The sequence below is a fragment of the Canis lupus genome, chromosome 14 (genome assembly GCF_048164855.1).
Source record: "Canis lupus baileyi chromosome 14, mCanLup2.hap1, whole genome shotgun sequence".
Classification (NCBI taxonomy): Eukaryota; Metazoa; Chordata; class Mammalia; order Carnivora; family Canidae; genus Canis; species Canis lupus.
The window spans coordinates 21,686,698-21,701,276 of record NC_132851.1 but is presented as its reverse complement, the minus strand read 5'-3'; the positions used below and the strand labels follow the sequence as shown (position 1 = coordinate 21,701,276).

The 14,579-nt window shown below is 38.7% G+C and overlaps 1 long non-coding RNA gene across 8 annotated transcripts in view; it reads right to left on the bottom strand.

Annotated features, from left to right (window-relative positions):
- LOC140603775 (uncharacterized) overlaps window positions 1–14,579 on the bottom strand; it is a 167,309-nt gene that overhangs the window by 104,872 nt on the left and 47,858 nt on the right. The window contains exon 1 of one of the 8 annotated variants that reach the window (XR_012006761.1): window positions 1,850–1,941. The exons of 6 other annotated variants lie outside the window; for them this stretch is intronic. This is a non-coding gene — a long non-coding RNA (uncharacterized lncRNA). Of the gene's footprint in view, window positions 1–1,849; window positions 1,942–14,579 lie in introns of those variants that run through there. One more of the 8 variants, XR_012006762.1, reaches the window with a different exon arrangement.

Below are 14,579 nucleotides of genomic sequence, written 5' to 3'. Positions count from 1 at the left end.
GACAAATGTATAAACATATCCATTCTTGGGTAGACTGTACTTCTATTCCTAATTGTTCACTCCCTCCTTCTGTCAGAGGATTACACCTCCCCCATTATCATGTGACTTGCTTTGGCTGATGGCATTTGAATAGACATGATCTATGCCATGGCCAAGGGAAAGCTATGAGAGTGTTATGGGCTAAACTGTATTCCCTAAAAAATCATATGTTGAACCTCTAAATCCCCAGTTTGTTGGAAGGTGACTGTATTTGAAGATACAGCCTTTAAAGAGGTGATTAAGTTAAAATGAGACCCCCCGAGGGTGGGTTCTAATCCAAACTGACCAGTGCCCTATAAGAAAAGAAAATGTAGACACACGAACACTAGGAGCATGTGCTCACAGGGAAGAGACCATGTGAGGACACACTGAGAAGGTGGTCATCTAAAAAAACCAAGAAGAGGGACACCTGGGTGGCTCAGTCAGCCAAGTGTTTGTCTTCAGTTCAGGTTATGATCTCAGGGTCCTAGGATCAGGCCCCTGGGCAGGGAGCCTGCTTCTCCTTCTGTCTTCTGTTCCCAACCCCCAGCCCCGCTCCCTTGTGCTCTCTGGCTTACACTCTGTCAAATAAAAAAAAAAAAAAAATGAAATCTTTAAAAAATAAAAAAATTAAAAGCCAAGAAGAGAAGCCTCTGGAAAAAAAAAATCAATACCAATACTTTGCCAATATTTTCATGTTGGACTATCATAGTCTTGGGATACAGGAAGATCAATAACTGCATGTCCCACTTCAGGGCCCCACTTCAATCAGGGTCCCAGAATTGCAAGCCAGGTGGAGCGACATCAGCTAACTTGTAGTTACCAACATATACCAGGAGAGTAAATGCTTACTGTTGCAAGACAAACAGGCACATGTGTATGCATGTATGCAGGCATGCACACACATAGTAGAGGTGTAGGAAATATATTTTTTGGTTGAGCGCCAAAGGGCAAAGAGTTAAAATTTGTATTGGACCACAGCCTACCTAGAGTTGAATCACCATCATGGAAGAAACCACTGGAACATAGAAATAAATCTGAGATGTTATTTAAATTTATCATTGTTACTATTATTATTTATTAAAAATCACACTGGTGGCCAAATTTTAGGACTTTGACCTTGTAGTGCAGGAACCGTGATTCCTCAGCCCTGCCAGGTGCCTGACTGCACTCATGGTTACTGAATTGCATGTCAACAATACAAAATGGAAACTTAGTTCAGTTGCCTTGGGAAGGAGCAATTTGGCTGGTGCTATGGTACAGAGCATGCTAACAGGAAGTTGCCACAAAGTTATTAAACTTTCCCTCCCCCTCCATAACCAAAATAAAGCCTCCCTAGGCTCAAAACAATAGGGAGTTTTCTTCTAAAAGCATTCTCCTAAAGCCTGCTGTTTTGAAATTTGAGTGAACAGAATGTGTTTGGTGTGGGTTTCCTTGAATCCATTTCCTCTAACACTGGCAGATTTTATAATAATGAATATACATTTATATTTCAATGGGCTAATAGAATTTCATGAAATAAAGAACATTTCTCTTCCTGCCCTTAATTTTTTTTTTAATTTACTTATGATAGTCACAGAGAGAGAGAGAGAGAGAGAGAGAGGGGCAGAGACACAGGCAGAGGGAGAAGCAGACTCCATGCACCGGGAGCCCGACGTGGGATTCGATCCTGGGTCTCCAGGATCGCGCCCTGGGCCAAAGGCAGGCGCCAAACCGCTGCGCCACCCAGGGATCCCGATAATTTATTATTTGATTGAAACATTATATATTTAGATATTAATATTCTGTATATTTAGATATTGACAACAATTTAAACGCTGTAAGTACTTACACTCCAAGGAAGGCCAACTGAAAGTTTCACAAACAGGAGCCCTGGGACTCTTCCCAAGAGGCTTTCTCTAATCACTGGAGCCCACTCAGTCTGTGCCCAAGGTAGACACCAGAAGAACCAAGGCATTATGACACTCTTCCCACCCTCAGAATCCCTCTATCAGTAACTAATAGGATCTGATGGATAAACTCTTCAGTTTAACCTCTCAGCTGGGAAAACTCTGGGCTATGATCTACTCTAGCCACCAAACTTCAGCAGCATTGAGTCCCAGTTGTCCAGTAAGAATAAATTCAATAACATACCCTTCTTGGTTCTGTTTCCTTTCCTGTATCATTTCCCACTCAGCTGCTAGAGTTTTATGGACTTACCTCTCAAATAAACAACTGACACTCACATCCTTTTCTCAGATTTGGCTTCTGGGGGAACCCAACCCAAGAAGTACACAATCATGAAACCACACACACACACATCAGGAACACTGGAAAGGGCACAGAAGTGTGATCCGTTATAAGCCACTAGTTTCAGGTTTACAAAGGTGGACACTCCCATTTTGATCTGAAAATTTTCAAATCTGTATCAGTTGCCTATTGCAGACTTGAAATGACAATGATTTATTATTTATCACAATTCTGTCCATTGGTTGTGCTCATTTCACCTGGCTCACTCATGTAGTCACCCTCAGAAGACTCCGCGGGCTTGAAGATCCACTCATGTATGACAATTGATGTTCCCAGTTGGCTGAAGTGACTTGATTTCCCTGCGCATGGCCTCTTATCATCCAGGAGACTAGAGCTAGCTTCTTCACATGGAAGTCCCAAAATAGCATTTTTAAGAGGACAAAGACAGAAGCTACAAGGCCTCTAGAAAACTAGGCTATAGAACTAGCAAGGCCCTCTTCAGCCACATTCTATTGGTAAAAGCAAGACATCAGGGCTAGCTAGCATGGGCTGAAAATGTGGGGTTATAGCTTTCATCTCTTAATGGAAAGAGATGGAAAATATTATTGCAATGTTTTTAGTCTACCATAAACCCAACTATCCTTGTGGAAGAAATCAGTTAGATGCTCACCAAGCCTACTTCTACTTTCTGGATATGGAAGAGTGCCATACTTCCCAGCATCCCTGTAGGTAGGTTGAATCCGAGTGCTTGCATCACAGCACTTCCAGCTACAGCAATATACCTATGGTCTGTCTCCTCTGCTCCAGAAATAGCATGTTCTAAAGATGGCAACATCACAAAATGGAAGGAGCATGGATGATCCTCTCAGGATTTTTTTTTTTTTTTTGAAGAAAAACTATCTGATTTTCATTGAACTTTGACAGAAACAAGAAATAAATTTCTTATTACATTAAATTACTGAGATTTAAACATAGTACAATTTAACCTACCCTAACTAACAAAATTTTGAGAACTGAAAGAATGACTCTCAAAGAATGGAATGTAGGGCATGGCAAAAGTCCAGTGATACAAGAGTTTTTTGTTGTTGCTGTTTGTGTTGGGCATTGGGAAAGTTTCCTCCTCATTTTAGACCATATTAGCATGGTCTACTTTTTAGATCATCTTCCCTGATGATATCTTGGACTCTGTTGGTTCCAAGGCAAATACAGATGAACAGACTTCCTACTATGGCAGAGATTGCACTTGTATGGTAGAGGATTCACTCTCAAAATTAAATTACTGCTATTCATATGGAAGAGGCAGCAGCTAGGACCATATGCAAACATCTGGGAAGTGAGCTCATGACTCACTTGGGAAGACACTATCTTCAGAATAGTGTCCAAAATTATTCTTTTTTTTCTCCTTTTGTAATATCCTTATCTCTCACCTCACCTTTTAAAGATTTTATTTATTTATTTGAAAGAGAGACAGAGAGCAAGAGGAGGGGCATAGGGAGAGGGAGAGAGAAAATCTCAAGCAGAGTCTGCACTCAATACAGAGCCCAATGTGGGAATCTATCTCATGACCCTAAGATTATGACCTAATCTGAAATCAAGTGTTGGACACTTAACCTACTGAACCACCAAGGTGTCCCTCATCTCACATTTTAGATACACTCTTTCGGAATGAAATTTGTAGAATTTTACTCTGAAGGATGTTGCTAACTCTTTCAGATGCTAGTTTTACCTTTGGTTCACAGCTGAGGCGACTCCGTCATATAATAAAGGATCAAATGGGTCACTGGGAAATTTTTATCCACTTTCTGAAGCAAAAACTCCTCCCAAGTGTTTTAAAGATGTAAACCTGCCCCTTTTCATGTCTGGCAATGATGCTGCTGATGAGAAAACCCTTCCCAGACCAGGGTGATCTATCCAAGATCTATTTATGTTTCCATAATCCCTCTGTTTATGTGTGTTCAAATGACTAATGAGGCCAATCTGGAACTGGCAGATTTTGCCACAATTTAGACAGATGGTTTCAGTATATGTGCATAAAGAAAGTAATGTTGGAAATGTGAAAATAAAGAATATATTTTATACTATTCTGAGTTTTTAGTTTTTCTAAGAGAACAAAGATAAAATGACCAGGGGGCATGGAAAGGTTTCTGTGTTACTAAACCACACAACATGATCTTCTTAACTTAGGAGCCTCTTGAATAACTACTGAGAATCATTGCATTAATATATAGATGATTTTTTTTAGCCCAAACACTCAGGAAAGTCTAAACATATGTTCTAGTCATTGCTTTAGAAAGCTTGTATAAGCAATATTAAGTGAACTGTTGCTGATAAAAATGTGACCTCACTCCAAACCTGAGCCCTTCCTAGAACTGAAGCAAAACCAAATATTTCTGGGTAATTTGAAATATAAACAGGACTGACCATTTTTTAGGTCTTTCTTTGCACAGATGACGCATTTCTGAACCTTCTACTCTAATCCAGTTTTCCAAATTTTAGTATGGTCTCTCTTAGATGAGAAAACTTAGAAGTCTTGGTACATTTCCAATTTATTGCATAGATCCTAGCAATCTGAGGACACATTCATTCATTCACATATTCTCAACTAATATTTGTTAAAAACTTATTTTGTGTTAAGACAAGATGATTGATGCTGCAAAATTCTGACAAGAGTGTACCCATAAGCCTGGTCTTCAAGAAACACAGATTTCAGAGGATGTAAACAAATTGTTGTAGCATCATATGATAAATGTATACAGCTCCTCAGAGAAAAAAATGCATTGTTTTTGCTAATAATACCTGTAGTGATAACAAGAAAGAAGAAATAGAATGGAGGAGATAGAAAGAGGAAGAACTCAAGTATAATAGGTTGCCCTGAGATATGTTACCCAGAAATGTGTGCCACACTAGCATCATTAATGGTAAGTTGCTAAGCAATTAAGCTGTTTGGCGGTGGTGGCAGAGACCAGGGTTGTGTTGGATCTTGGATGTAGGAGTAGAATATCTACACATGTGACAAGGCCCTTTGGTGCAGGTTAGAAATAAGACTAAGAAGGAAAGGCAGATGTGCAATGGGTCGCAGGCTGGCTACCCATGGCCTGTTGCAGCAAAACTCCAAACAAATTTCAGGATTCTAAATTTTAACTTGGATATCCAGGTCATCACGAAGATATGTTTTTAAAGTAAAAGACAGAAAAAATATTATTTACTATTTTGTTAGCTACATGTGTAATTTTTAAATGGCTTGCATACTAAGAGCCTTTATTTCTATACTAGTCTCAATCCCACCCACAGACTGTGGGTATTTGGAAGCCTAGGCATCAAAGAGTCACACAGGATCCTGCAGGCCAGGCTTCTGGTTTCTTCAGTAGTGGTATGTCCTCCTGAGCTTTGTAGACATTTGACCTATTTATTTCCAGTTAGTTCCTTACAAGTAACCACAGCCAAAATTTTCCTTCCCATCCCTCTTTCCCTCAATTTCATTGTATCTACCTTGAGATAATTAGAAATACTGGGTTTAAAGGGATAGACGATGCCGTTTCACTGATCTTTGCCACTAGGCTGTCTCCTGATTTCTGAATAACATATGATAGGAAGGAGGTGATAATGGCTTAAGTAAAAATGGCTTCATTAGCACTACCCCTAACAACTCGACTGATAACTCAGAGAATTTTGCTAAATTTGGCAAGGAGAAGGCAGAACACGTTAACACTATAACTTTTTTTCAAACAAATTTGGCTAGATAGAAACTTCTACTGGCATATGACCTGCCCTACAAGGTATTACAAAGGAGTTTTAATAAATGCCTTATTAAAACACATATGGATCACCAGCTTTCCAGCTTACAATATATGTGCCCTACCCCTCAAGACCAGATGCTAACTTGGGAAAGCAGGAAAGGGGCAAAACAGCGCAGATGCATTCATCTTTAGGATAAAACACAGAAACAGCACATGTACTTTCTCTTTCCATCCAACTGGGCAGGACTGATTTACATGGCCACACCAGACCACAAGGGCAGCTGGGAAATGTAGTCCCTACATGTATAGCCATAGATCCTGCTAGAATGGGGGATTCTATTCCTAAAGAAGGGAGAATGTGTAGTGATGAATAATCAGCAGTCCTCCCTTTTGTCTGCTAAGAGGGTGTTTCTCCAAATTATACAGAAACCCATCTGCCACTTGGAGGTTTCAATGATTAGTCTCATTCTCCACTGTTTATTAGACACATTCAGTACAAATAAGCAGGCTTTCCTGTGAATATGAGTAGGAGTTCAGAGGAGCTCAGAGAAGGAAGATAACTAATATAATCTAGAATTGTTTTTTTTTTCTACAAAAGAAGTAGAACCTCAGTGACTGCAAAAGGAATACGGAAGGGCAGATGAAGGGAGTCAGGCTTCTGTGAGGAGTGATCAGAGGCGATGCCTCCACTACTCAGAATTTGCAGGTCTGCATGACCTCAAAGGATGCTCAGAGTCGGGTGACTGAGAAGGACCAGTGTACACAATAAAAATCCTAAGTTGAACTTCAACTAGTTCCTTAACTTGTCTGTTCCTCAGTTTTCTCATCTCTGAAATGTGGACATTTACCACATAGGGTTATCTTGAAGATTTCAATGAGAGGACATATACAATGTGCTAAGGCACTGCATTCTGCAAATGGTGAATGTTTAATAAATATTACCAAAAAACATCGTGGTGCTCTTATTTAAAATCATTATAGAGAGAGGATATAAAAGATAGTTTATCCATAGTAATATTTTTTACTGCCTCTAACACTATGCCTGGAACACAGCAATCATTCAATAAATGAATGAATGAGTAACTGAAAGCATTTTGAAATCCGTGAAAGTAACCACCCTACACAAGGTTTCCCTAGCTTCTCAAGTTTCTTAGTGGTTCTTAAATAGTGGCTCAAAAATGAAGAAGTTAGGTTAGAAATGCGAGCCAATGTATATAATTCTATCTGAACAAAGAAAGTCAAAACTGCTTATTAATTTACAGTGAAGCCTTCGTGTCAGTCTGGGAAAACCAAACGTATAGCAGCACTGAGAATTTCTAGAACACACACACAGTAAGAGTTTCTTTAGGAAAATGGAGCCATCTACCGGCCAAATCAATTTACTATCAAACAAATGCATTTCTTGACTTGGGAATCATAGAACAGGAACGTTTTTCCTTTCATTTCCTATGTCTCTTATTTTTATTTCTTGTTACTCTCATTCTTCTCCTTTCAAATGTATAGCTGTAGTTCTAAAGTATATCCAGAATATGACCAGTTTTTACTACCTCCACTACCAGTTTGTGCCACTATCACTTTTCCTGGATCAATGTGATAACCTAACAACCAGTCCCCTGCTTCTGCCTTTGCCTCATTACAGTCCATGTACAACAGAGTCTGGAATTCTTTCAAAGTAAATCCCTAAAGTATCTGTCCACTGAATTTAAAATTAATGAATGGTCACTGTAAATCAAACACGATTCCACGTATGGAATGGTGATAAAGTGATAACAAAGACATGAACCCATTTTGCAAAGAAAATAGAAAAGCTTACAGAAAATCATTAAATCCACTATAATAAGCACAAGAGCAGAAGGACTGTTGAATAATGATACAACTAATTCCCTTAAAATGAGAGAGCATTGAAGCTGGTTCTTGAAGGACAAGTAAACTGACTTCTTACCTTTGGTCTTTTCAACCAAGTAAGAATAATTTAGGAATAATGCAACAGCTGCCATTTATTAAGGATTGACTACTTACAAGATGCAGTGCTAAGTACTTAGATGTATGACCTCACTTCATCCCTGAAACCACTCAAAATATTAGGCATGTTATCCCATTTTCCTTATGCAGAAACTGAGATTATAGAGGTTAAGTAATATACCTAAGGATACAACTCTAGTCAATAGTGGATTTGAAAGCTGAATCCAGCCTGTTAGGGGAGCCTGTGCTCTTAAGGACTAGGCAATACTCCCTCTGTGAAAGGAAGAGACAGAGATTCTGGTGCCAAAGCCACAGCAAGAGCAAGAAGTTTCTCAGTATCTATTCAACAGGCCTTTCACTGGGCATAGTTCTGGAGCTTTAAGATGACTACGATTATTTAAGATTATTTAAGTGAATGCCCTGCCAATCTCTGTCTCAACATAAATTTTGGCCATTGCAAACACATATACACACAGAGAGATATAGCTGCTGCATGAGAAAATGACCCTAAGAGCTTATAACCACAGCATGAGCCCCATATGGATGGGCACTATGTCTTGTCACCATTCTGTCCCCAGCATACCATGGTAGGCATGAAGTGGATGCTGAATAAATGAACAGATGAACTGAGACTTTAACTGCATTTTAAATATCCAGTTAAAAATTGAAGGTAAAAAGTATCGTCAGAGGACAGATTGCACAACAGATTGTAGAGGATGCCCAACAGTTGACTGCTTTTATTTTAAAGGATCTGAGCCTTAAGCAGGCAATTGAATGAGGATTCAGAATTAACTAAATTAGGTTAGACTTCAGGTGAGTCTTGTTCATTTGATTTTTTAATCTAAAAAAATTTAGATTTTTTGGTCTAATTTTATAACTGTACCTATCACCAACTTCAGTCAGGGACCTGCATAATAAATATATGCTTTGCTGGTCATCATTCAAGTAGAGCATTTTTTTTTTTACCGATAGAGCCAGTAGCTACCGTACCCAAGGGCATGGTATAGTGACAGCAGCCGGCCTTGAGTTCCAAAGGTTATGGTGAAGAGAACAAAGGCCTCAAAATGAGAGGAAATGGGGCATTTCAGAGTTCAGGAACACCAGCCCACCAGTTTGGAGTCCCATCAGGACTCATTCAGTTTCAAGTAACAGCAATTTTTCTCAAACTGGCTGAAATAATGATTGCCTCCTGTAATTGATATGTTCAAGGGATGTGGCCAACTTAGGAACCACTAGGCCTAGTGCCTCCAAAAAATGTCATCAAGGCATTGCTGGTCTCTCCAGCTCCTGCTTCAGCATTTCTCTGCATTTGGCTGCATTCTCAGATAGATTCCCAGTCGAGCCAGCAAAAGCAGTTTCCAGCAACTTCAAACTTAGATCCATTCACTTAGCAAGCTTGGTGGGTAATAGGGCCTTTTTTCTAATCATTTTAGCTGATAAATTCTTGAATTCCCTCTGATTGGCCCCGCTTTGTCACTTGCACATCCCTGAATCAATCACTCTGGCCAAGATCATGCAGCCAGCATTCTGATTCATCAGGATAGAGACATGTATACCTATGGCTGGAGTCCAAGGATGGGGTCATCCCTGCCCAAATGATATAGAGTGGAAGAGAACTCATTCTTTAAGTAAAACTTGAGATTTCTTTTACTAGAACAAGGGATGCTGGGGGTATGTGTGGAGAGGGAGCAATAGACAAAAGGCTATGAATACCAGGAGCTTAAAATATGCAAAAGTATGTTGAAGTCAGTATGACCTGACTACGACTAACTCCCTGAGTTAGCTTGGGAGTGGAGAATGGGAGAGGGAAAGGGGGTATTACACCTGTTAAACCACAAGGCAGTTACTAGGCATCACATTAAGGAGGAAGTTTGAGTAAATTGCAACTTAGTGACAATGCTTCAAAAGGGCATTATTCACTCATTTATGCACATAAAGGATGGAATGAAAGAATAAACAAATGCAGAACAACTTTTTGTGGTAGGCATTATCTATCCCATTTAACAATTAAGGAAAATGAGGTAGAGAGCCTGAATAATAGTTAGGTTCTCATAAGTCAGCAATCAAGAATTTTAGTGGAGGACTCAACTTTGAGGTCACCATTCCTATGTACACCCTCAAAATGGGGTGCATTAAAAGAGGCTTATTATTGTGAAATTTTTTTAGAGAAAGAGAGAGCAAGGATGAGGGGCAGAGGAAAGAGAGGGAGAGAAAATCCAATGCAAGACTCGATCTCACAACCCTGAGATCATGAGCTGAGCTGAAATCAAGAGTTGGACACAACCAACTGAGCCACCCAGGCACTCTAACTGTGAATAATTCTTAATCCTAAAATTCAAAATGGTGGCAGAAACGTTCATAATAAAAATAAAACTTCGATCTGAATTCTGTCTTTTACTAATCAAGGGGTTCTAGGACAAACTAGTTCATCTCTCTTAGCCTGTTTCCACAGCTGTAAAATAATGATAATGATAATGATAATGATAATGATAATGATAATCTCCATTATTGTGGAGATTAAATGAGATAACCTATGTAAAAGCACCTAGATAACGTCAGTGCAATTAAATAAGTTATATAATACTAATTAAATGAATGTGAGATTCTTTTTTAAAAACAAAATAAAAACCACAGTCAATGCTTTAAAATAAAACAAAAGAACACCAAAAAAACAACAAGTAAACACCTTTGTTTGGGTTTTACTGTATCCCAAGTCCAAATCATTCCCATGCTGTTACTCAAGTTAATGTAATTATATACAAGGTAATGAAGAGGCACTTCCTAAGCATTCAATGCATAAAAACAGCCCCAACTAACTCATTGGATCCTGAAAGCAATTTGGGTTGCATTTTACACCATCTGCAACCTCTCAGACTTCAGAAGCTTTGAATCAGCACTGTGCCACCTTGCCATAGATTGGACACAGTATAAAAAGAAAAAGAAAAATCAAACCATAACCTTGGACTCTATCCAGGGTCTTGTCTTGAGGTTAAAGTCTTAGAAAATGTCTCTCTTCTGTGAAATAAAGGAGTAATCATATCCTTGCCCATGTCAGACCTCGACACTCTTTTCACTGTTTTCCTGTTCTGGTGTCAACTCCTTGACCCCAAGTCATGACCTGTCTAGCCTTTGTGACAGCCTCACAAATAAATTCTCACTCCCTTCAGTCCAGTGACTCTCCTCATCTCCCTCTTCCTCCTATCACCCATCAGCAGCCAGAGCTGCCTCGCACATGTCTACTGCCCAGCATGTGCAACAGGCAACAGGACAAATAAACACCAACATAGGGAAATATTGATAAATCGAATGTAGTAAAATTAACTATTTCTGTTCATCCAAAAGTATCATGAAGAGAGGGAGAATGCTGGCGGATATATCTACAACATAGAAATCTGACTGAGAACTTATATTCAGAATTTCTAAAAAAAAAATCTTTTTTTACACTAATAAGAAAGGACAACCCAACTTTTAAAAATAGGTAAAAGACTTCAGTAGATATTTCACAAAAGAGGAAATCTAAATGGCAATAGGCACATGGAAAGATGCTTAACATTACAAGACTTTAAAGAGCTGCTGATTCCAACCAAAGTGAAAGCATTGTACATAGCCACAAAACTGGCAAAAATTTTAAAATAGCAGCTGAACCGATCAGTGTTAGTATGCCCAAAACTGAAACTTTCAAATCTTGGGAGTGAAAATTGGTACAACTACTTTAGAAACTATTTGATGCTATCTATTAAACCCGGTCATAACTTATGACCCAGTGATTCTTTCTAAGTATTTTCCCAAAAGAAATGCACTGTGTTCACTGAAGTGCAAATGGCATATATATATATATATATATATATATATATATATATATGAATAGTCAAAGCAGCATTATTGTGATAGCCAAAAACAAGAAACAACATAACAGTCCATGAATAGTGGAAAATAAAATTTTGGTAGTATGGTCTAATAGAATATCAAACAATAAAACAGAACACATTCCTGCTATACACATGGCATGAATGAATTTCAAAAACATAACATTGAGCACAAATACATATTATAAGATCCCTTTTATGTAAAATTTAATGAAGGAGAAAAACTAATGAAAGGTAACAGAAGCTAGTACAGTGATTACTTCTGGTGGCATAAGGGGTTGACTGGGAGAAGCATGAGCAGATATAGTTTGGTGCTATTTTCTCTATTTTATCTGGAGCAACACTAGTATTACACAAGCGTGTTCACTTATGGAGTTGTAGCTTGAGATCTGTTTAGTTTACCAAATGTTGGTCATACACCCATAAAAAGTATACTAAGAAACCCACATCCTTCTTGATCCCTCTAATTGAGGCTCATGAGTTCCATACAACCAACTCTGTGACTTTAGAACAAACTTATAAATATGATTGGAATTTGTCCATCTACACAGAACATTTCCATACCCACAAAAGCACTGTAAAAAAATACATCTATTTTATTGTGGCAATTCAGCTTTCTCTGAGCAATGGTTTATAGGAATCATGATGTGCAGAAATGAGAGGCAAGAGGCCAAGAGTTCCTAAAATAGTCAACATAATAGTAGCAAATATGAGTGGATTACTTACTACACAATTAGCAATGTGTTAACAACTTAAGGTGTACTATTTTATTTAATACTTACAACAAACATTTGAAATGAATACTGTCAGTATCCCCATTTTACAGGTTAAAGAAACTGATCCAGAAATGTTAAGCATCTTGTCTAGGTCCACACAGCTAATGAGTGGCTATGCAGCACAAATGAAGTTTTTTACAAAGTCAAGCCAAAACATCCAGCTTGAAGAGATAACTTAGAACATACAAATGTAAAAGCTGCACAGGAGAATGAGAACCTGATTTATATAGAAAGAGTGTCTGATTAAGAATCCATACACCTGGGATGTTATTCCATGTTTGCCATTCCCTAGCCACAGGGCTATAAAGGTATAATTATACCCCCAGAACTCTTAAGACTCGATGTCTGACAACCTTTCCAATTTTAAGACACTAAAAAGCTTGATCAAGAACAACAAGCTGGCTGAGGAATATTCCATTGTATACATAAACCACATCTTCTTTATCCATTCATCTTTCGATGGACACAGAGCCATTAGAAATGACAAATACCCACCATTTGCTTCAACGTGGATGGAACTGGAGGGTATTATGCTGAGTGAAATAAGTCAATCGGAGAAGGACAAAATTTATATGTTCTCATTCATTTGGGGAATATAAATAATAGTGAAAGGGAATAGAAGGAAGGGAGAAGAAATGGGTAGGAAATATCAGAAAGGGAGACAGAACATAAAGACTCCTAACTCTGGGAAACGAACTAGGGGTGGTGGAAGGGGAGAAGGGTGGGGGGGTGGGGGTGAATGGGTGACGGGCACTGAGGGGGCACTTGACAGGATGAGCACTGGGTGTTATTCTGTGTGTTGGCAAATTGAACACCAATAAAAAATAAATTTATTATTAAAAAAAAAAAAAAGAACAACAAGCTAACAATGACCGACTTTCTCTGCTTTGGTCAGAGTTAATTCACATGCTAATAAAGATCTGTCATACACAAAGCCCTTTCCTCAGGCCAGGAAGAGAGAGCCATAGCATTTCTAAGAAACAGTTTTAGGGACACATGAAAAATGAATATTGGCTCAGAAGCAAAATAGAAAGGACACTCTCTGGATGTCTCACCCTCTGTGAGACAAACCACATGAAGTAAGTAAGAGGAGATGCTTTTTCTTACAAGAAGAGTCAAGTTAACCCCCCCAAAACAAAACAAAAAAACAAAACAGGACAAATTAAAAGTCCATTTCAATGCAAAGCAGTTTTATTTAGGAGCAGTCAAATGGTACCAAGATCTTGCTGAGAAGTTCCACATGCAAAATAGACAGGAATTTTAACTTTACACGTGTGGTTTTCTATACCCAATTATTGATATTTGTAATTAGCCTTGGTTGTCCTTTCTGGCCTGAGTTAGAACATTGTTTGGTTTCAAAACCAGGAATTCTCTAGTTTATATTTTGGAATGGGGGAGGGGTGACATTGAAATAATAAGTAAAGGAAGGCTGATGAGGATGGTACCTGTGCTATCAGCATTAGGGAGAGGAAGGGACTGTGAAAGTCAAGTTTAGTAGGATCCCTGGAAAAACTACCATTATGGCCTCCCCAGGATGTTAACTGGGAACACAATTTCACTTAGCAACACCTCTAATAGTCAAGTAAACTGCTTGTATCTTTGGCAGCCCAAGTTCTTTAACCTATACCCTATTGTCCACTGTTAGCATGATTGAATTATATTTTTTGCCCCTTTTTCTGTGTGACTTTCAACTTCTGAAAACTCATGATGCTGTCTCCTTAAGCCCCTTAGTCAGATATTTTCTAAAGGGAGGATCTGAACGCTGCTCCAGTGTTGACATCCTCTCTGATCATTAGAGCATTTACATAATACCACTAAGTGGGTTGCTGGCCAGCCTGTGGATTGTTCACACTTGAGTCTCCACTCTGGTTCTATCAGCTTTGGCCAGAGTAGAATGGTTAAATGAATCAACATTGATATTCACAAAAGAAACCCCTTGAAAAGATATTATGGGTGAGGCAGCCACTCTTGAGACTTGGCCTGTCCCGGCC